This window comes from Cervus canadensis, chromosome 10 (genome assembly GCF_019320065.1).
Source record: "Cervus canadensis isolate Bull #8, Minnesota chromosome 10, ASM1932006v1, whole genome shotgun sequence".
Classification (NCBI taxonomy): Eukaryota; Metazoa; Chordata; class Mammalia; order Artiodactyla; family Cervidae; genus Cervus; species Cervus canadensis.
The window spans coordinates 74973573-74997931 of NC_057395.1; positions in this window are offsets into that span (position 1 = coordinate 74973573).

The following is a 24359-nucleotide window of genomic DNA, read 5'->3' on the forward strand; positions in this document are numbered from 1 at the left end:
CCTAGATAGCATATTAAAAAGCAGAGACATTACTTTGCCAACAAAGGTCTGTCTGGTCAAGGCTATGGTTTTTTCATTGGTCATGTATGGATGTGAGAGTTGGACTGTGAAGAAAGCTGAGCACTGAAAAATTGATGCTTTTGAACTGTGGTGTTGGAGAAGACTCTTGAGAGTCCCTTGGACTGTGAGGAGATTCAACCAGTCCATCCTAAAGGAGATCAGTCCTGGGTGTTCATTGGAAGGACTGATGCTGAAGCTGAAACTCCAATACTTTGGCCACCTGATGTGAAGAGCTGACTCATTGAAAAGACCCTGATGCTGGGAGGGATTGGGGGCAGGAGGAGAAGGGGACAACAGAGGATGAGATGGCTGGATGGCATCACCGACTCGATGGGCATGAGTTTGAGTAAACTCTGGGAGTTGGTGATGGACAGGGAGGCCTGGCGTGCTGTGATTCATGGGGTCGCAAAGAGTCGGACACAACTGAGAGACTGAACTGAACTTTGCTTGTGCCTCAGTCTCCTTATTGCAAAATAGGATTCATTAAATGTTGGCCTCTATTAGAATTATTATCACAGTTGTTCTTATCTGGCTTTCTGGAGAAACCTACTAGGCTCTTAGCTGAAATGCTACCATTATTTAATGAATGCTCGGATTTCGTTTTGGAGTCCCAGACATGTAATATTCCAGAGGTATGTATGGATTTATGGGTCATTCAAAAGAAATCATGATAAAATGTAACCTCTTGTAGGAGGACTTATTTATTGGGTTTAGAAGTAGACTTTACTGGTTCCCAATATTGATTAAATGAGCTCTCCATCAACCCATGATTAAAAGTAATAATTCATAAAGTAGGGGCCTTTCCAGCATTAAGCTCAGTGATCGTCATGTGTGAGACCACGTTGCTCCCACGGATGCCCCAGTGCCTCTCTGAGGGTTTATCTATGACAACCTCCTTTCCCCAACAGCCCCACGCCACCCCAACTCCCACTGCCGTTTCATCCTCACATCACTCTCTGTTCCTTCCCCACCAGCATGTTCTATCTCTGAATTCACATATCACACAAACCATTTTCTAAAAACCCTCAGCCTCCCCCTAGGGTGACTTGTCATCAGCAAGTAGAGTGATGGGAGGGTTCTCTTCGTTAACCAAGAGATGATTCATACGGCTCCATGCAAGAGTCTGTATAAAGCAACCTTTATTTCCCCCAAATAACATATGACTATCATTAATCAGCCCACCCAAACCCTGTCCTGAGTGACTCTTGCTGGTTTTACCTTCTACAAATTAATGTAGGTCACTAAATTTGGGGTGCATACTTGAGGTAGAGATCAGAAGGGTTGCCCAGAAAACCTTCCTTTCATTAATACACTGTGATTTCAATCCCCTCCTATTTCTTACAACTGGGCAGGGGTCTTCCAGACTCAAAAGTCCACTCTTTGTGAAACAACACAGCAGAATGTAATATTGCTCCTCTCTGTGCATCCCCACCCCCTCCCCAAATCCTGAACTTACTGGCCGGGATGAATAATTAGGCCAACATATGGAGGATGACATCCTTGTTTAAGAAAACAACCTCCATAATGTGCTGGCCCATCAGAAAACAGACTCAGATTATATGCTGAAGCACAGTGGAAATTTCCCCCTGCATGTTTTATGTAAACAAGTTCCATTTGTTCATTCAATGAATCCACAGTTCTTCAAAGGCCCTGTTTATATTAAAAGAAAGAAGCAGAAAAATTTGGATTGGCTGGCAGCCAGCACTACACCTACAGAGTTGTCAAGCTGTTAGAGCAACATTCAGGAGCTCAGATGTTTATGTTGAGATGGGCTCTTAAGCCAAAAGCAAAATATTGGTTTTGGAGGAAACAGCCAGATGTGTGAGCAATGGAATCACATCTTCAGAGACAAAATGACCAGTGTTTTGCAAAAGGGCAGAGCTGAGCAGGGAGTGGGCCTCAGACCTTGGGGCAGCTAGGACTCACACATCATGTGTCTCATGGACCAGCACAGAGGCCTTTACACTGGACAATCTTAAAGTAATAAAGAAGAGAAAGTGCCTGGTGTCAAAGCACTAGCATAAGGCAGTCACTGGTCTATTTGCTTGGATTCTAGGAAGAAAAGAAAAAATCTGCCCTCCAAAGGCCTAAGAGATGGGTCCTTTCCTAGTCTGATGTTTTGTATTTACACTTTACGAGATCATAGAGTAAATCAGACAGTTTGAAGAGAAGGCCCATGAAAAAGAGAGACTTCTATCAGGTCAGGAAACTTTGGTTGCAAAATGCCAGAAACTCCAACTCAAGTTGGAGTCAGGAAACCAAGTGTTTTATTGGGTCACAGATTTGAAGCAAGATGGGGATTTTGCTATAGGTGTGGTTGGATCCAGGAATTCAGAGAATGTCACCGTGTGGCTCTTTCTTCATCTTTCGTTGACCTCTGCATCTGGGCAGAGGTCATCCAGCTGCAGCATGGTGGCCACCGGCTACTCCAGGTCCACGCTGTAAGGTCTCGGAAACAGCAGAATAGAGAGAGCACTGTTGCAGTTACTGTAGCTGAGAGCTAAGTGGCTTTTATTAATGCTAATTGGGTCACATGACCACATCTTGATCAATCACTAAGATGCAATATGGAATGTGTATATTGCAATATATATTTCTGATTGGCCAGGCCCAAGTGGCATGCACAGCCCTGAATTTGGCCAAACTACAGGGACAGAGGGTAGGGGAGGGGTGGCAAGCCAAAGAAAAGAGGATTAATTACAAGAAGAAACAGAATTGGATTTGCAGCAGGAGAAAACCTAGTCTAAGAGCATAATTAAGATGAATCCTGGAAACTGACAGTTGAAAGCACCATCCCAGAGTGAGACCAATAGTTTCCAATATATATATTTTTAAAGCAATAGATCTCTTTCATCAAATAATCTGAGGTCTAAGAAAATGTCCATAAAGAAAAAGGATCAACACTGAGCTATTGGGTGACAAGCACCCAAGGTAAAGTGTATCTTCCCTTTGTGGGAAACAGAGGAGAAATTTCAAAACTTTAGCCTCTGACGTCAACCATTCCAGCGAAGGGGACGATGAGGCCCCAGGCTGGGAAACACTAGTTCCCAGAAGAGAGTGAGTCCTGCTCCAAGATAGTATCAAGTTTCTGCTTGCACTCGCAGAGGGATGCAGCAATTGTAATGATATCTCTTCATCTGGGGTCTTACTTTATTTCATGAATTATGTGCCAAAACCACGCTACTGTTCAGGGCGTGAACCTGGCTTGTGAAGAGTTCATTCCCATCTATCCCACCTGGCGTCTCCCTCACCAACATCGGGGATCCTGGGAGAAAATGCTTCTAAACCTAGCCGCTACCTACTCACTCACCCTTCCTATCTCCAGCCCTTCTCTCCCCAGCCCTCCACTCTCCCACTCTCACCAAAGGGGAAAAAGTTCTTTCCTGATTTCCCTCGGTGTCAGAGATAGTCAAGGAAAGGGGCCCTCAAGATGTTCCTGAAAAAGCACGGACATTGTGGAAGGGGAGGAGGAAGATGAGAGAACTTGGCTAAAGCTATGGCTGGGATGATCTGCACTGGGGGGCTGGGAAAGAGGTTGTGTGAGGACAGTTAGAAAGCCCATCATCTCCTCATAAACAGGAGACTAAACCTAATGAACTCACGGTCCTCAAGGGAGTTGCAGGAGTTGAATATTTTATTAGGTCCAAAAATGATCCTTGATGAATTGCCACATAGACGTTCATAGTGAATTAGCCAAAGAAAGGCTATTTCCGGATATCACTGAGTATTCATGTTAACATCCCTTAAGGATCTCGTTCTGTCACTAAGTCGTGTCCAACTCTACAACGCCATGGACTGCAGCACACCAGGCTTGCCTGTCCTTTACTATCTCCTGGAGTTTGCTCAAATTCATGTCCATTGAGTCAGTGATGCCATCTAACCATCTCATCCTCTGCCACCCCCTTCTCCTTTTGCCTTCAATCTTTCCCAGCATCAGGGTCTATTCCAAGAAGTCAGCTCTTTGCATCAGGTGGCCAAAGATCCTGGAAGAGACACAATCTGGGCTCTAACAGTAGCTGGTTTTTGCACACTACATATTGAGTCTCTTCATTTTCCTTGGAAACAGCTTCAAGTTTAGCTGGGCACATGGCTCCCTAGAAGGAAGATGATTTTGCCCAAATTGCTGGCACTAACTGATGTCATGTGATGAAGGCCAGTGTCACAGCAGAAGTCTTGTATGAGATTTCAGAGCAGGGAAGAGCCTCTATGCCCTTTCACTGGCTATATCCTCCTGCGGTATTCTTCCCAAGGTTTTAGGCTAATGTCACCTCCTTCACGGACCAGCACAGATGAAACAGCCATTCCTTTCCTCCCACCCAATCCAGTCCCTAAAGTATAATATTTCTTTCTCAGCAAATGCCATCACCTGAAATCATTACCTATTTTCCCTTTTAGAGTGTCAGCTTCATGGAGTCAGGCCTGCTCTTGACCTTTCTCCACTGTATCCTCCCATGCCCAGAATACCCTGAATAGTAAGTATGTATTTATTGAATGAATGTGTGAATGAAAAAATCAAGAAAAGTTTCTACCTCTCTCGGGCTGTATGTGACTTTAGGCAAGACAGGTCACCTTACAAGGCCACACTTTCTCCATCTGCAGAGTGGTGCTATTGTCTCAAGGTGGCATCTTCAATCCCATCTCTCCTGCAGATGGGATTGTTTTTGCCGAAAGCTTGTATAAAGAGAAACTCTTGCTGAACCACGTATTTTCGTGCAGGGGTTCCCAAAGCCAATTAACTTGCACTTTCACACGAGCCCTGCCAGGAAGCCCTCCGGCGGGTGCTCACAGGTGGGTGAGTGGCGTCTTGCCCAAGGTCACAGAGCAGAGCCCCTGCGGGGTGGGCAGGCTCCCGGGCTCATCCTATGTTGTGCTGAAGCCTGGGTTGCTGCCTGGGACGCGGTTGATTCAGAGGTGTTGATGGAGCACGTGTGACGTGCCAGACGCTGATGGAGAAGCTGAGGTTACAGCTGTGGGCACGCCAGACCTCCCCTCTGACCACAGGGAGAAATGGGTGCTGAACAAGTGCAACGAACATCACGCAAGCACTTGATATGTGAGCCGTGGGCAAGTCAATCCGGGCAGGTGTTTCTAGATGACTCCTAGGAGGTGGTGATATTTGGCTGTGTCCTAAAGAGTGGACAGGACTCAGCCAGGGAGACAGTAGGGAAAAGCTCATCTGACATGGAATAGCACGTGCTGAGACAGAGAAACCAGAGAGAAGGGTCAGCGTGAGGAAGTGAGAGAAGCAGGGGGTTTGAACAGGGGACAGACAAGCTCACATTTCTGACTTCAAGAAAACCACCCTGTCTGCTGAGGGGGGCATGGCCTGAAGGAGGCAGAGTGGCAGCAGGAAGGCCCTGAGGAGGCCCCTCAGGGGGTGTGATGGTCCAGGGGCAAAATGATGTTGCTTGGACCAGATGTTAGTAGAATTTTTTGAATAACAGCTTTATTGAAACAATTTGCATACCATAAAGCTCACTCTTATAAGGCACACAGTTCAGTGGTTTTAGTAGACTTTCAGTGTTGTGTGACCATCACCATTATCTAATTCCAGAACATTTTCATCACCCCCAAAGAAACCCCATACCAGTCATTCCCTACCCCACCTCCGATCATTAGGCAATCAACAATCTATAATACTTTCTGTCTCTAAGGATTTGCCTATTCTAAACATTTCATGTGAATGGAGTCCCACAACCTGTGGCCTTTTAAAAAACATTTATTCATTTGTTTTTGGCTGTGACAAGTCTTAATTGCAGCAGGTGGGCTCCAGAGTGCATCAGGGCTCAGTAGCGGCTGCAGGGCTTAATTGCTGCACCACATGTAGAATTCAGTTCCTAGACCAGGGATCGAACCCACGATCCCCGCATTGGAATGTGGATTCTTAACCACTGAACCACGAGAGGTGTGGTCTTTTGTGACTGGCTTCTTTTACGGAGCAGGATGTTTTCAGGGCTGGTCCATGTTATCACATGTATCAGTACGTCATTCCTTTTTACGGTGGACTAATAGTCCACTGCGGGCTTATCAGGTGCCTGCAATGCAGGAGACTCAGGAGACGCAGGTTCGATCCTTGGGTCAGGAAGATCCCCTGGAGTAGGAAATGGCAACCCACTCCAGTATTCTTGCCCGAAAAATCCCGTGGAAAGAGAAGCCTGACGGGCTACAGTCCATAGGGTCGTAAAGGGTAGGACACAACTGAAGTGACTGAGCACACACATACAATATTCCATGGTATGGGTGTATTATGTGTCATTGTTGATCAATTCCTCAGTTGATGGGCATTTAACTTACTTCCACTTTCAGCTACAGTGAGTAATGCTGCTGTGAACATTCCCTTGTAAGTTTGTGTGTGGATATATGATTTTAATTCTCTTGGGGATACACCTAGGAACAGAATTGCTGGGTCATATGGTATCTGTGTTGAAATTTTTGAGGGACCACAGGACTGTTTTGCAAAGGGGCTGCATCATTTAACATTCCCAGTAGCAAGGCATGACACGTCCAGTTTCTCCACACCCTCATCAACACTTGTTGATGTCTGTCTCTTTGCTTCAAGCCTCCTGATGGATGTGAAGTAACATTTCCTTGTGGTTTTGATTTGCGGTTCCCTGAAGGAAATGGCAACCCACTCCAGTATTCTTGCCTGGAAAATCCCATGCATGTTGGAGCCTGGTAGGCTACCGTCCACAGGGTCGCAAAGAGTTGGACACAACTGAGCGACTTTACTTACTTACTTAGCAGTTGATGTTGAATATCCTTTCCTGTGCTTGTGGGTGGTTTGTGTGGCTCCCTCCAGTGGCTGCTGGGCCACTAAGTCTCACAGCTACTGACCCTGTGAGGCTGTGGGATTTCAAGGCTATCACAGAACTGGGAAGAGAGAGGGAGGGCTGGGGCAAGTTAAAATTGCACAAAGCTTCCTGTTCTTTCTGAGATTCAGACATTTTTCTTGAATAGACACTCCTGTAGTTGAAAGCATTTAGTTACTATCCATAGTTCTGAAAAAGTTGATTTGGGGAGTTTTGAGGTCAGTGTTCTCATTGCTTTTGTTGTGGAAGAGCAATTTTTGGAGGTACCTGCCCTGCCATCCAGGAATTCTTTCTGATGGATCAATAGACTATGAAGGGCTTCCTATGTACATGTGTGTGCTAGTTACTCAGTTCTGTCCCACTTTTTGTGACCTCATGGACTGTAGCCCGCCAGGCTCTTCTGTCCCTGGAATTCTCCAGGCAAGAATACTGGAGTGGGTTGCCATGCCCTCCTCCAGGGGATCTTCGCCACCCAGGGATCAAAACCCAGTCTCCCTCATTGCCTGCAGATTTTTTTTTTTTTCCCTAACCATCTGAACCACCAGGGAAGCCCTCCTATGTATGTGCCAGGTATGTGTTTAAGTACTTCATATGTGTAATGTCCCCATTACATTATTATTAGGTATTATTACATTATCTATTTTGGGGATGATGACACTAAGTGGTAAGGCATGCAGTGATGAAGGGTTAATCTGGTAGGGACAGGATTAAGGGACAAAATAGGTGGTTAAATGGTTAACTCCAGAGGATTATAAGTAGAAAAATGTGGGAAACTCCTGTAAGTTAATGATTACTCAAGAAAGCAGGTTTGCTTAACTAGAAAACTAAGTAGGCTTGCTTAGCAACTAAACCATGTAACAGAAGCACAGGACATGCCCCCAAACAATAAAAGAATGATGTCATGAAACCCACATCCCACCCAGTGAGCTCAATAAGTTAATGACCCCCCAAACAGGCTCTGTGCATACAAAAAAACAATCATTTACGGGAAGGTGACATTTCAAAATGAAAGCCCCTCATTGTACTGAGACCTGAAAATATTTTTCCAAAGTGCTATGACAGTCCTGGCTTGACCATATAGGGAGGGACAAGCCTACTTCCCTGCCCTCTCTGGGGGAGGAACTGATGATGGAGACGTGAATGTCTACTGGAGAAAGACCAAGGAGGACTTCTCCCCCTCCCCACTTTCCCTTTGATTATAAAGCTGTAGCCCACTAAGTTCCCGGGGTGTGGCATTTCTGGCCCGCCCACTTGTAAGGCTCACAGGCATCCTATTCTAACAAATCACTTCTTATCCACCACTTTGCTCTCGCTGAATTCTCTGTGCTGACACAAAAGACTATGGTACCAGAGGTCTTCAGAGACCCCTGAAATGACGCCAGTTGGTTTCAAATCGACTCGATAAATAGTAAGCAGTGGGTGGGGGGAGCAGGAGGAGACACAAGGCCCCCAGCTGGTGAGCCTACCCTGCTGACCCTCTCCCTTCCCCCTTGCTGAGTCAGGGGTCCCAGATGTCGAGGGCAGCTCCTCCCCAGGGGGACATTTAACGCTGGGAGGAAGGAGAAGATGCTCATCCCTCCCTGTGCTGCCCTGCCCTGCCCTTCCCAAGGCGGAAAGAGTGGATCACAAGGATGGTGAAGGGGGCAGGGCTGCACGGGGCTGACACAGGGGCTTGGGAGCGGGCGACCCAGTCTGCTCGGGACATTGGCTCCTTTCCCACGCCACCTCCACCCTTAGTCTGCTGCCAGCCCACCCGCCCGCTCCTGCTGGAGCCCCAGGAGTGCACCAGGGGCTGGGTCTGTTCAGAGATTCTGCAATAGTCTTGGTCTGATGCTTAGGAGTTTAGACTTAGACTCAAATCTTACTTTGTAAAGAATTTTCACTGGGGCCAATGATCTGATTATGGGCCCGTTTCCAATTTTGTCTCTCATCACTGACTCCCTGATGCTCCCTGGCTGCCTTGCTGTTCCTAGAACCAGAGACTGGCAGACAAATGGACAGGTGAATGGATGAATGAATGGATAGATGGACAGGAGGAGGTAGGTGTGTACATGTGGATGGGTGAAGGGGCGGACGGACGGAAGGATGGATGGTTCCACAATATGCTGTAGTTGGTTATGTGAGTAAGTTTACCAGACTCTTTTCTTTTTTTGAGAGTCAATTTCGTGAGCAGAGCTGGAAGGCGCTATGCAGACATTCAGCACCAGAGCCGGGCAGGAGAATCAGGTGAGCACGGTCACCAGTGGGGCTTCCCTGGGGAGCAGGGACAGGTGAGCCCAGGGAAAATCCTGCCCTAGTAACTTGTCCCTTGGAGTGGCTTTGGGAAAAGTGACATAGACACCTCTCCTCCATCATTTACATAGAATGAAAGAGCCCAGGGATCGGTCACTGCTCAGCATCGATCAAGTCACTGACCTTCAGGCTTCAGTTTCCCCATATAGTAAATGGGGTTAGCAACAGCTGCCCAGGCTTCCCTGTGGCTCCGCGGTTAATAATCCACCTACAAGGCAGGAGCCACAGGAGATGTGGGTTCGATTCCGGGATCAGGAAGGTCCCCTGGAGGGAGGGCATGGCCCCTCCCACTCCAGTATTCGTCCCTGGAGAATCCCATGGACAGAGGAGCCTGGCGGGCTGCAGTCCACAGGGTCACAAAGACTCGGACACGACTGAAGCGACTTAGCACACGTGGGCGCTGCAGCTGCCCACGCTGCACTCGGACAGCCAAGTCTGAGGATGGGTGCTGTGGTCTCTGGGGCCGGCTGCCCAGGTTCAAACCCCTGCTCCGCCTCTTGGGCAGGCACTGCACCACTCTGAGCCTTCTCGGGAAGCTCAGTGCTTACCACCCAGGGCAGTGAGGAGGATTCCAAGAGCAAAAGATGGAAAGCTCTTAGCCCAGGACTTGGCATGCAGGCAGCTCCCAGGGAATAACTCTCATTCCCAGTGCTTCAAACAGGGACTGGCATGTTTCTGGAATGAACTAATTGTGCGAACGCCTAGGAGTTACATAATATCATTATTCCCATTTTCCAAATGGAAAAGTAAGGCCCAGAGACACCAAGGAGCTTGTCTTTCCAGTGGGGTGCAGGGACCCAGCATCCCACAGTCTGCCCGGCTCACTTAGGGTGACAAGCTCCGGCTCTACCTCCCAGGCAAAGTGGGTCTGAAGCAAGGATTTCCAAATCCAAGGCCCTGGGGTTTCACACGTCAAATTCGCTTGAATTCCTCTAAAAATAGGCTTCTTTCAGAGCTCCCGGGGCCTCTCTGGAGCTGGAAGATTGACTTTAGGCAGCTGGCCCCAGGCTGGAAGGATTCTCCAGATAGCTGCCCACCCTGCCTGCCCCAGGCCCCTCCAGCCCCTCACCATCTGGTCCCAGCCAGGAACCAGCATCCTCCCCAGCTGCGCCTCTTCCCTACGACCTGGAGGATCTGTGGTTCCCAGGCCCCTGCCGTCTGGCCTCATGGACACGGGTTTGCTGCCACCTACCACCGCCCCCCGCCCCAGCCTCCTCCCTCTGTCCTTCTGCCTCCTGGCTCCCAGAAGGTCACTTAGCCCAAGTCCGTATTCTCTGAGTTCTCATGAAACTGCCTGGAATTCAGCCCAAGTACAGTGCCGGGGGAAGGGGCAAAGGTCACAAGGACTTGGGAGCCCTGCCCACATCTGCCGCCCCACATCCCCAAGACCTGGGTTCCCAAGCCACCTCCCTCTAACCCCTGATCCCAACCGTGACCACTGCCCCTGACTGCACCCCAGGGTCACGACCCTGGCAATTCCCACGTAGGGCCTTTGTCCCGGCTGTTTCCTCTGCCCATAGCTGGCTCTTCCTGCTCCTTCAGAGACTTAGTCGCTCAGTCGTGTCCGACTCTGTGGGACCCCATGGACTGTAGCCCACTAGGCTCCTCTGTCTGTGGGATTCTCTAGGTAAGAACACTAGAGTGGGTAGCTGTTCCCTTCTCCAGGGGATCCGCCCGACCCAGGGACTGAACCTGGGTCTCCCACAGGGCAGGCAGATTCTTTACTGTCTGAGCCACTAGGGAAGCTCTCTCAGGGCTCAGTTTAAATAGAACTTGTTTTACTCCATTTGGGTTGCGTAACTACATATCACAGACTGGGTGGCTGGAGGCTGAGGGGTCCAAGATCAAGCTGCCAGCCTACTTTCTGGTTCATAGATGGCCCTCTTCTCCTTGTGTCCTTAGGCAGAAGAAGGGGTGAGGGAGCTCTCTGGAGTCTCTTTTATAAGGACAAAAACCCCATTCATGAGGGCTCCACCCTTGTGTCTTAATCACCACCCAAAGGTCTCAACTCCTACTTACCAGCACATTAGGGCGAATCAGTTTCAACATTTTGAGGGACTTAGCAACATCTTCCTGGGAGGCCTTCCCCAAGAACCCTATTGAGCACAGCCCTGTGGTTACATGATCGCAGCATCAGATGCCACCAGCTTCAGAACACTCCCCACTGCTTAACATTGCTTATCTGCTTGGTTCTTTGTGGGGTCTGAAAGTCAGATCTGGGAGACAAGGACCCTTCAGTCTAACTCACTGCTGTCTCCCTTGTATCTCCGAGCAGGGCTGGCTCACAGCATGTGCTCGATGACCATTTGTTGGGGAGGGGACTGACTCATTCACTAAGAATCAATTTGCTACGAATAGGCTCACCCCAGACAATAATATTTTAACAAGGGAGCAACAATTGTAATAAACAATACCCAGAGTACATCCAGTCTATGCCAGGTCTATGCCACTGCTCCAAGGGTTTCACACATATTATCTCACTGAATCCTTCAATAATATGATTCCGTTCTGTAATTTTTATATCCATTTCCCACTTGACTCCAGCATCTGTGCTTTGAATGCTGGTGGAAGAAGCTGGCCAGCTCTTTCACACTTGGTGTTGTCTCCCTGGAAGTTTGCTCTTATAAGCTCTGCCTGGCGCTGGAGGCGCCCCAGAGAGGGTTTCTCCTGCAGGCCTGCACACACCACTACTCTTACCATTGGCTCCCGAGACACCGTCTACTTGTAACAAGACTGAGGCTTGCTCTGAGGAAACTTTCTGCAGCTTAGACCTAATAATTCTTTAAAAGTTCACAACAGTTACTATTTGCCTGGCATTGTACCAAATGCTTTAACTATGTTAATTCATTCCATCACAAAACCCCAGAGTAAATACCATTTGTTTAGATGGGGAAACTGAGGCACGGAGCGGGTGACTGTCTTGTCCAAGCTTACCGAGCCAGACAGTCGGCCTCCTGATCACCCCTGTAGGCCGACCCTTTGGTGCAGCTGGCTCGCTCAACGAGAAGGGAGGTAGAGACAATGACAGCGCTGCAGAGGGGGACAGGTTACAGCGTGTAGATTAGGACTTGTTTGGTTGCCCGCGGCAGGAAGCCATCCCCAACTGGCTTCAGCTAAAAGAAGTCAGATGTTGTCGTACTTGGGTGCGGCTGCACCTAGAACCCTAAACAACGGTGTTAGGACCAGTTCTCCTTCCTTGTTCAGTTCTGCTTGCTTCTGTGTTGGCTGCAGTGTCAGGCACCATGGGGTGGCGAACTGGGTGCCACTAGCTTCAGACTCATCATTCATCCCAGTTTTAAACTCAGCAAGAAGGAGAGAGGCTTTTTTCTAATCCCTACAGGGAAAGGCTTGGATAGCCTTGACTTAAATGCCCACCTATGAACCAATCCCAGTGGCTGAGGGAATGATATAGTTCTCTAATCAGTTAATCCTAGATACTATGTCAAGGACCTGGGGACAAGGGGGAACCCTCTAAGGCAAATGGAGGAGGGTGGTCTCTGGGACAACACTCAGGCCCTGATCATGAGGACGGAGTAGATGTGGGAGGGACACCAGGTGTCCACTGCAGGTGCCAGGGCCAATGTGACATTCACAACGATGGAACAGGAAGTCTTCTCTATTGTTTGTGTAGGCATGGCGAGCACTTTATTGCAGAATTTTATGAGTTTTGTAGAGTTATGAGGACGTAGACATTTCTCCCCTCTATTCTCCGTAGCTGTCTCTGGAATGAACTCCAAAGTAGGGCGTCTGCGGTCCCTTCTGGTGGATGTGTGACGAATAGAGGAATTTCAGACACTGTGACAGGGAACAGGGAGGAGAAATGCTGCAACACTGTCATTGTGAATATGTGGCACCATGAGATTGGGAAAGAGATGGATCTGGGTCCTTAGAAGACAGAAGAATAATAGCAGCTGACACCGATTGAGTGCTTAAGCTATTGACGTGACAGACGCTGTTCTAAGCTCTCCAAGTTCATCCTCTGATTTAAACTTTTCACCAGTTCTTTGAGACATTAACCTCAATTTTACGGACAAACACAGGCGCAGAAATTTACGCACAGGAGCATCGCTCAGGTGCGTGCTTATTGCTAACGTGAGTGGTTGCCTCCCCACAGCCCTTCCTCTGCTGGAAACACCCAGTTTTTCTGAACCTCACCCCAGAGAGAGCCCCGAGCCTGTCATGGGATCCTGCCTCTCTGCCTGTAATTGTTGACCCACTTCGGAACAATGAGGCATACAGGTCATGCTTGGGGGATACGGGGGCAATCTTTCTACCTGAAAATAAGGGGCTCATAAGGAACGTTCTTTTCTCGCCAGGCCTGTGCCCACCTGCTTTCGACATTGGACACTTTGCTACTTCTGTTCACTTCTGCTGCTACCGCCCTGATCTAAACCATCACCTTTTGCCTAGAATATTCCAGTCACCTCCTCACTAGTCTCCCTGCGCCCTTGTTCACCCTCACCCCCGCTTCAGCCAGAGGAATCCTGTTAAATCTAAGTCAGGCCATGTCCCGCCTCACTCAGACCCCTGCAGGGACTTCCCATCTCACTCTGAGTGAGAGCACAAGGCCCCACATCCCTGACAAGGCCCCACTGAATCCCTGTCCCACCCCCTCCCTGACCTCCTGCCCTGCGTCTCTCCTCTTCACCGTGTTCCAGCCACTCTGGACTCAGTGTTCCTCCAAGTCCCCCGGCGGCGGTCTCAGTGCTCTGCGCGAGCTGTTCCCTGAACTAGGAAAGCTCTCCCCCGGAACCCCCTGCCCCCTCGAGTCTCCATTCAGAGGCAGGCAGAGCTGAATGGGGAGCCTGGGTGGGGACCCTGATGACTCAGCAGAGCCCCCCGTCAGCTGTGGTCCTCCTGCCTGGGCTCGGCATCCTCACCAGTTTCATCTCCTGTTATTGCAGCTCGATTGCTTGCACAGGGATAGTGGTTGGGATTTGAGTTCAGGTCGCAGCTGGGGTGTGGTCCAGGGGCAGTAATGGGCAGTAACGGGCAGTAATGGGGAGGGGAAGCCGGGGCTCCTCTACCTGAGTCCCTGTCGCAGCCTTCAGCCCTTGTCCCTTCCCACCCAGAAGTCCCAAGGGGCTCCGGCGAGGGGTCCGGTCCCACAAGCCCGTCCCCTCCTGGGCAGGCTTCAGCCAGCCTCTGCCCAGCACGCGGGGAGGGCACTGCCCCGGCCTCCCTGCTGTTTCCTTCCAGCACTTTCCAGGCCCAGGTTCCCAGGGCAGAGCCGCCCCAGCATCCCTCCCATGGGGTCTGTCCCTGCTGCCCTGGCTTCAGCCTCCAGATCGTTTCACTTCCTTTAGCCGTGCCCCCTCTCTCCGTCAAAGCCTACCTGTCCTCTGCCCCCTCCTCTGGTGCTGAACTCGGTTCCCACGTGCATGTCACCTCCTTGACTCCTCCCAGCAGATCTGTGAGGCGCACTGTGATCGCCGCCCTCCTGCTGTGGAGATGGACGGGGGTGCTGGAGGGTTCACTCAGGGTCGTGGGGCTCTGGGACACAAGGGGTGGGGTTTGGGCACACGGCATCCTCACTGCCAACCCCCAGGCCTGCCTGCAGCTGGTGGAATGAGAGACGCTGCCCCTGAGCACGGGATCTGTCAGAGAGGGGACCCTCAGGGTGATTCCCTCCTGGGGGGCTCCTGCTATATAAGAAATGAAGAAATGCAAAACAGGGTTGTGAAAACTATGGGCTGGCTGAAATGTTGACATGAACTAATGAGCACCCATCTTATACTATTCACAAAATGAGAGCTGCATTAATTAAAAACCACCGCACTGATTCCAGGTACGCTCAGACATGAGGACCAGGACAGACGGACAAGTGAAGACGCAGGCGATTCATTGCTTGAACCTAGTGGCCTGACTTCCTGGGTTCAAACTCCTGGACAAGTGCCTTGGTTTCTGTGCCTCAGTCTCCCCATCTGCTGCATGGGCTCACGGCAGCATGCTCCGCCCGGGGCTGGTGTGGGTCTCGCCTCACGAGCACAGGTAAAGCCTGTGATCCGCACCGGGTCACAGAACTGCCCAGGAAGCCGCGATGGCTATTTGGCAGCGTAGCCCACAGTTTCTCTTTGACTCAAGACAGCCTCATTTGAGGCAACTCCGAGAGTCTAAGATTCAGGCCTTTTGTGGAGGTGAAGCCCGGGCCTGCGATAGGCTGGGGCCCTGGGGACTGGGGACAAAATGTGTTCGTTTATTTCACAAAGAGGTGAGTTTATCTGCATTTTCCACCTGAATGCTCCAGGGAAACATTTGTGAGGATGCTGCTCCCAAAATAACCTGTGATTTCATTTGAGGAGCTAATTAGGCGGAATCAATGAGGTTTATTCAAAGGAGGGGTCCATTCCAGACCAAGAGGCATGGAGATTACAGGAGGAGGGCTGCTTGGCTGAATGCAAAGTGGGTGAAGGGTTGTGTGACCACACAGCTTCTACCCATGGGAATCATCTCCCTCCAGCCTCCAGAAACTGAGGATGCAGGCCTGAGCTGCTCGACACTAGCATTTCTGGTGGACACCCTCTTCCAGTGGCAGAGACTGTAGAACACACGGCCCCTGGGTATCTGTACCCCACAGCCTGCCCCAGCCCTCAGGTCCCCTCCAGAGACCCAGGGTGACGACAGCAGGAACCAGAAATGAGTCAGAAGGGCCTTGGTTCAGATTCCACCTCTGCCACTTACTGGCTCTCTGGTCCTGGGTATATGCATGACCACTCTGAGCCTCAGTTTTCTCATCTGTAAAATGGGAATAAATAGGAGCATTTCCCTCCCAGGGCTTGTATGAGGCTTGAAGTTCTGTTCAAGTGCGTACGTAACAAGTCCCTGCCACATCGTCCCTGCTCAGGGGATGGGCTGTTACTGTTATTTCCTCCTTTGTAAAGTGGAGAAGAATAATTGCCACACTGATATTCGTCATACACACCATATACATCGTATGACTGAGCACAGTGCCTGGGCTATGGCGGAGCTCAGCAGATGGGGACGGCTCTCCCCTTGGGTTCGGATCTGTCTGAACACTTGACACACAGTCAGGCGGGCTGAGTTATGCTGCCTAACAAGCAGTCTCCTGAGCTGAGAGGCCTGAAGCATCAAGGCTGATTTCTTGCTCAGACTGCAGGTCCCCAGAGGGCGGCTGGGAGCTGGGCTCAGCCTCCTCCTCGTGACCCTGGGTGAAGCGGTCTGCCCTCTCTGACGTCACCACAGACCTGGCAGAAGGAAGAGGAGGTGGGGAGGGGTCTTGCCCGGGCTGTTAATTTCCCCAGCCTGTGGGTGGCCTGGTCACTGTGCTCACCTCTCATTGGCCAGGAGGAGTCACGTGGCCACCGCCACAGGGGACCAGAAGTGCAGCCCTGTGTGTGCCCAGGGTAGGGACGGCACCGCTGTCTTCCGGAGATTCCTTGGGAACCAGAACTTGGTAACCGCCTCCAAGAGCATGACCTGCGGTAGAGCGCCCTGCTCCATCGGGGTGCTCAGTGAAGGGAGGGGGCCACTTCCTTCTCATTCATGACTCAGGTTTAACAATAGGCGCCTCGTTGGAGAACAGCGTGGCCTGTAGCTAATTCTCCTTCAGATCTTCCCTCCTGGATAATCCCTTTGATACTGTATAACTAACCAGTGAGGAGTTAGAAACAGGATTTGTTTGATTCTGCAGGAATCGTGCTTCTGTCTCCGTGTCAGTTCCCAAAGAGACGTGTCTGCTCCAGAAAGAGCTTCCATCTTAACTATTGTTCTTGTTCAATCACTCAATCTTGTCCAACTCTTTGCCACCCTATGGACTGTAACCTGCCAGGGTCCTCCTCTGTCCATAGAATTCTCCAGGCAAGAATACTGGAGGGGGTTGCCATTTCCTTCTTCAGGGGACCTTCCCAACCCAGGGATCAAACCCTCATCTGCATTGGCAGGCAGAATCTGTACCACTGCACTGCCTGGGAAGCTCCATGTAGCCCAGAGGCTACACTTAATGAGTGTTCACCAAGCGAATGAATGAATGAAGGCTCACCATTCACCCAGTCCTTTATATCTGATATAGCATCCCTGCTGCCTTTCTTAGGGCAATTGCCCCTAGTTCAGGGAATGTGGGGGTTGGCTACCAGCCCCACGCCCAACTCGATTGCACATAATTCTGCAAAGACAGAAGTCTATCGTCCTCCTCATTTTGATAATTGCACTGAGGACATAAATTCAGCAACATGTGCTTGGTCAGCTGCCCCATTTTCCTCCTAAGTAGCAAATTTATGGGGTACACATGCACACCGGTGATTATTTCCTGATAGTTTATAGTATCAAAGCTCCTTTATTTCCCTCCAATAAATCTAATTTATATGGATTGGCAGATCAAACAGTGCATTTCCAGGCTTCGGGAGGTTGTGAATCATTCTTGGTGACTTAGGAAACTTGGGGAGATTAAGGTTTTGCATATTGCAAACTGGGATGGAGACACATTTGGTCTGGCTCGCAATAGATGCAATTAGAGAGATGAACACCAGGAGAAATTCATTTTCCGGGGACAGAGAGAAGTCTGCTTGGTATGCAAAAGAGCATAGTTATTTGCAACACAGGAGCCCGGAACGTGGTTAGCAAAGCACCCACTGACTATTTGATTCGCAGCTTTAAAGAATTCAAGGATGAATAAAACATTGAATTAATTGCCAAAGAACTGTCGCCAGCCTGCAGATCTGAGCACCTTTGAAAGCACAAAATAACCTGAAACTGGGCCTGTGGAACTCACTAGTCATGGCCCCAGAAACTGCATTTTGGTTTTTAGTACTTGGTTCTATCTGGACTTTTCTCCCATGAAGACTCTGCCTCTCTTAGTGGCCCTATCTCAAGTCCCCTTCTCCAGGAAGCCCCCTTTGCTTACCCCACCTGCAGGGAATGCTCCTTTGTCTGACCACCAATGTCCTCATTCATGCAGTAAATAAATATTTATTAGGCACCTGGTATATGCCAGGCACTTGCTCCTGCCTGTGGGGAGTAAGAGGCAATGAGCAAAATAGAGAAATTAACACATCCAAAGATAGTAAGTGCTATGGAGAAAACAAAGCAAAAAGATAGAGGAGAGGGGAGGAAATGCCAAGAGGGGCCAGTGGCTGATTCAGGCAGGTGGTCAGTACTGGTGACATTTATGTACGGAGACATGAAGGTGGTGAGGTTAGGAGCCATGAGAAGTACCTGGAGAAGAACTTTCCAGGAAGATGGACAAGCAAGAGTCAAGGCCCTGAGGCAGGAGTGTTCCTGGGCATTTGAGGAGCTGCAAAGGCTGGTGTGGCCAGAGTGACTTAGAGGAAAGGTGCTGGGCAGTGAGTCCAGACAGGGGGCAGGGTCAAGGTCATCTAAAGACCACTTACTCATTCGTTCATTCACCTCCCAATTCACTTGTTCACTCAACAAATATTCATGAAGCCCTACTATGTGCCAGGCACTTGCTGTCCTGGACCTTCAAAATCCATCAGTAGACATGACAAGCAAGCTCCCTGCTCTCAGGGGCTCCCGTTCTGGTGGGAAAATAGAGAATAAGTAAAGAAAAAAGGTAATTTCAGAGAGTGATCAGGAGACATAAGATAGAGGAGACAGATGGGGTGGGGATAAGGGCTTCATCACAGGGTGAGGAGACAGGGACTAATGATGGGGGGGTGGGGGTACCTTCCCCGAGGCAGGCAGGGAAGCCCCTTCCCCACTGACCTCTAGGTGTGCAAGCCCAGCAGAATTCTCTCCTTGTTCTTGAGTGACCCTTGTCTTCTTCCTAAGCCCAATTAGCAGCTGGGTAAACTAAGGTTCTTTCAGGGCAGGGATCCTGCCTTCTGCTTTTTCACCTCTCTACACAGAGCCCGGGCATTTGGGGGAGTAGAATTAACTCTCTTCTTCTCATATAGCCTGTGCGAAGCTTTGGGGCCACCTCTTAATTCCATAGACAGAGGAGCCTGGTAGGCTACAGTCCATGGAGTCGCAAAGAGTTGGTCACAACTGAGTGGCTTCCACTCCACTCTACTTACCCAGGACGTCTGTGACCAGACCTGGCCCTGTGCTGGCTGCAACCGAGGAGCCGCTGGACTCGACATGAGAAGAACCTCCCCAGAAAGGGACCCCCTGGCAAGGCAGATGCTCTGGGGGTGAGTGCTCAGGGCCCTCCAGGAACACTGGTCAGGCCTCCTCTCGGCCCAAGTGGCTGGAGCAGGTGCTGGGAGCAGGTTCAAGGCGGTGGGCAGGGCCCTGGCGGCAGTGGAGGGCAGAGCAGGCTGCTCTCCTCCATCATCCCGGCTCTGATGGATGGGGTGGGCTGGGGGCTTCTGGCAGCTGCTCTCCCCTCCTCAGGGGCCTCCCGGGCTCCTGCTCCTGCCCTCTCTGCCCAAGCTCTGCCCTCTTTCCGTGGAGCCTTGGGATCCCTTTGGAAACTAAATCTGATCCCGTCCCCGTTGCTCAGAACCTCCCATGGCTCCCACGGCACCCAGGGAGCGCCCTGGCCTGAGAGGACACACTAGAGACTGCACCTCTGAGCCAGGCCCTGCCGGGAGCTCTCCCAGCACCTTCGAGTTAATCCCGCAACTGCCTTTCTGGGGGGACAGCCATCACCTCGCCTTCATCGCACTTGTTGAATGAATGAATGGGTGAAAGATGGAATGAACTAATGAACAAATGAACAGTGGGGTGACCCCCTTCTGTGCTGTCCCGGAGTCTAGTGCAGATGCAGAGGGGCTTGTGATGGGCTCGGGCGGGAGTCCCTCCCTTGGGGCTGTTTCTGGCTCAGCAGACGTGCCTACTCTGCTCTTCACCATGTCACAGGGACTGGGTGTCCTTTTAAAATGGGGGGACCTGCTCACACTCACCAGGCCTGAGACAGTCCAGCCCTCTGGGCAGTCCCAACCTGTGGCCTCAGAGGAGGGGCTGGTGTGGAGGAGGGGGAAACAGGTGTAATTTTTCTGGGTTGAGGATGGACAGGGTTGGGGGAGCGAGCCACCAGCGGGAAAAGCGCCCAGTGGAGGCTGTCCAGGGTCCGCTCCAGGCACCCAGTAAGGACATGGCCTCGGGTCCCACTGCCCGGCTGGGCCGGCTTGGTGGACATCTGTCTGGCTGTCTTCCCCCATTTTCATGTGAAAGGCAGGCGGGACGTGACCGGGGACTGGGGGCTGCCATCTGCTGGGGGAGCTCATTGTGCGAGATCTGGGTCCCACTGCACGGGTGGAGGGTGGAGGGTGGAGAGGAAGCCGACAGAAGGCGCCTTCAGGGCCGAGGGCGGCTCTGCGGGGCAGGCCTGCTCCTTCACCGTCTGTACCCAGCCCTCCCGGACGGCCTGGGCTCGGCCCCCTTAGAGGCCCCCTCCCCGCCCTGGGCCAGGCTGGGCTGATGCGGGGGCGCCCAGGCGCGGCCGTGGAGCCAGGGTCTGCCCAGCAGGCCGTCCTGCCTCAGTCACGGGGCGGCCAGCGCTGGGGACGGGCCCCAGGAATCACCTGTGGGTGACCAGGACGCTGTTCTCCCAGTGGACTCCCTTCAGCACTAACCTGGCCTGGATGTCTGGACGCCCCAGCCAGGATGGCCGGGGTCTCCCCAGGAAAGGGGTAGCACGGGATGGCCAGCTTCTGCCAGCGCGTGGCCGCCAGCATCTCCAGGAAGGGAGGTCTGCGGCCGCTCCCTCCAGGGACTCTGGGCACCGGGGTGGGCTCCGCGCTGGCTTCGGACGCCCCCGGGTTAGGACGCCCCTCGAACTTGGGCGTCTGACGGCGTGGACACAGGGCGATGCTTTTCCCTGTTTCAGCTGAAACTCCTGGAGCCGCTGGCCGTGGAGGAGGCGGCTGCGGGGAGCGCTGCGGGGAGACCCGAGGGGTCTGCCTGGTGATTGGCAGGAGGGGTGCCTGGACCCATGCATGACCTCCAGACGAGACCGAGGAGGACCCTCGTCCCTGGGCCCCGCAGGGCGGCCCGCGTGGGTTCTGATGTGCAGGGACCTGGCCGGGAGATGCCCGCCCGGCCCTTCCTGCAGAACTGTGTTCATTTCTCTCCCCTCCACGCCTGCCCGCGCCCACTCAGAGTGAATGCACACATATTCTGTTTGTAATTAAATAGTAATTTAATTATCTGCTGAAAATGAGGTTCCAGAATTAATATGGAAATGAATTCTAGCTATGTTCTCATCGTCTTTCCTCCTTGCTTGTTAGATAACTGGGGAGGGGTGGGGGAGGACGAGGAGGCCCCAGGAGGAAGCCTGAGGGATCCTCTGCTCCTTCCTTGGCAGCTGCCACAGCCACCCCAGAGCTAGGGAGGGGAGACACAGCCCAGGGTGCCCCCAGACCCAGAGCACCTGAGGGTCTGGGGGAGACAGGGGGAGTCGAGTTCCAGCCAGTCTGTGTGGGTTGGAACCTGCTCTGCCCCTCGGTGCTGTGTGACTGTGGACTAGTAACCGAGCCCCTCTGAGCCTCACTTTACTCGTGTGGACAATAAAGATGGTTGTTCTCTGTCTCTCATAGGGTAGTTGGAAGGATCGAACAGCCTCCTTGAGGTCTTGATTCAGGTCACGTCTGCATGAGACTGTCCCTGGCCACTGCATTTTAAAGTCCCAGCTCTGACCCCTGATACTTCTTCCTGCCCCCCACCTCAGTTCTCCCCGTGGTCCTCACCACTGTCGGACACACACTGTGTTGTTGTACTTCTCTCTCTTGCTAATTGTCTGGATTCCACCATGAAAATGTGAAGTCCCCGAAAAAAGGGATTTTTTTTTTCCTGTTTTGCTCATTGCTTTGTCTCTAGGACCCATAGCAATTGCTGGCATGTAGTAAGCTATGGTTTTTTCAGTAGTCATATATGGATGTGAGAGTTGGACTATAAAGAAAGCCGAGCACCAAAGAATTGATGCTTTTGAACTGTGGTGTTGGAGAAGACTCTTGAGAGTCCCTTGGACTGCAAGGAGATCCAACCAGTCCATCCTAAAGGAGATCAGTCCTGAATATACTTGGAAGGACTGATGCTGAAGCTGAAACTCCAATACTTTGGCCACCTGATGTGAAGAACTAACTGACTGGAAAAGACCTTGATGCTGGGAAAGGCTGAAGGTGGGAGGAGAAGGGACGACAGAGGAAGAGATGGTTGGATGGCATCACTGACTCAACGGACATGAGTTTGAGTAGACTCCAGGAGCTGGTGATGGACAGGGAGGCCTGGCGTGCTATAGTCCATGAGGTGGTAAAGAGTCAGACATGACTGAGCAACTAAACTGAACTGAGTAGGTGCTCAGTAAAGATTTGTTTGAGTGAACTAATCAATGAATGAATGGATAGTGAATGAATTAATAAATAAATGAATGCGTGAATAAGCTATAGAGCCCTCAGAGAAGTCCCTACACATAATAGGCTCCATACAAGTGTTACAATGATGTTAAAGTAATTAATCAAGGAGGCCTTTAGCCTGAAGTGACTTTGATGTCACCCATGTAACCAAACCAAAACCTAAGTCAGTCAGTGCACTTGAAATTGGAGAAAATGAAGCCTGAGACCAATTAAGTTGCAAATAATCACAAGAGACAATAAGCCTTTCCAATGATGCAACTATTTAAGCCATAGCCAATCAAATGTCTTTCGTGCTTTGCTTCTGGGTCTTTCCTATAAAAGCACCTACCAGCTCCTATTTGCAGAAAGCACACTCCTAACTACACTTAGGTTTGGAACTGCTTGGTTTAATAGTCCATATTTGCTCAAATAAACGTGAAATTTTTATGTGCCTCAGTTTATCTTTCAACAATGCCAATGCTGCCCACCAGCAGCCTGCTCCCTCCCCGTTCATTTTCTTCCCTTCATTTATTCCACAATTGTCTGCTGACTTCCTACTAAATGCCAGGTGCTGATTCTAGGCACTGTGTAAATATAGCAGTGAGAAAAAAAAAGCCTTAAATTCCTGCCCTCTTGGAGTTATTACAATGACAGGAGACAAACACTGAACAAATAATTAAATATAAAATGTCAGGGGACTTCTCTGGTGGTCCAGTGGCTAAGACTCCATGCTCCCAATGCAGGGGGCTAGGTTCAATCCCTGGTCAGGGAACTAGATCCCACATGCTACAACTAAGAACCGGAACAGCCAAATAAAACGTGATTGCAACAAGTCTTAGGAAAAATATATGTCAGCTGCAAGGAACAGTGCATAAGGTGTGCACTGTGTCAGCAACGGAGGTAGGAGAGGCCTGGGGAAGGTGACCTGGGAGCAGAGACCTGGGGGAGTTGGAGGGGGGTGGGGGGCTCCAGGCAGAGGGCAGAGTGAGGATGAAGGCCCAGGTGGTACCACCTGGAGAATCAAGGAGCTGCAGGGCCCGTTGGCGGGTCAGGTGGGCAGAGGTGAGTGGGAGAGGCGAGGTTGCCCCCTGGGGCATCCTGAGGGGCTTCGTTTTCACTCTGATCAAGATAGGAACCAGGATGTCCCAGCACGGGAGGGACCTGAGTTGGGGTTCAAGTCTCTCCTGGGCTCCGCATGGAGAGGCGGGGGTATGGGGCGCCCAGGATGGGGTCACCACAGGGGTCAGGGCCAGGGCAGAGGCCTGGGAGGTGGGACGTGGGCTGGATGACAGTGTATCCAATAGGAGCAAAGAGGTTGGGGCAAAAAAAAAAAAAGAAAGAAAAGAAAAGAAAAAAGTGCTCGTGGAATCTGGTTGTATTTTGTTTGGTTTCCCTTTTCTCCTTATAAGACAAATGTGTCCCAGAACCTGAGGATGCCCTTTACAACCACTGGTCAGATGTGGTCATTGACCAATCACAGACAAGGGGTGGGTCCTACTGTACATCCATTGGTCAGATGCAGTCACTGACCAATCACAGGCAAGGGGTGGGTCCTACTTTACATCCATTGGGCAGGTGTGATCCCTGACCAATCACAGACAAGGGGTGGGTCCTGTGACTGGTTGAGCCCTGGTGATCCCCCACAGGTGGCTCCAGACAGAACCTGGGTGTTGGCGGGGCAGAAGAGGCAGGGTGCAGGCAGAGGGAGGTGACCCCGCTTGGGCTGCAGCCTCAGCATCACGAGACCCAGGACCTGTGAGTTACTGTCCCTGAACCTCAGGCATCTGTGACTCACAGAGAGTAAATTGCTGCTCCTATTAGTTACTTTAAGAAAGCTCAAAAAAGTAAGAATGCCGACTTTCAGGGCCAAGATGGTGGCAGAACAGAACCTCGGGTCTGGAGTTCCCCGAGTCCTCTTCTTCCTGCGCCCACCTGCCTCCTGCCA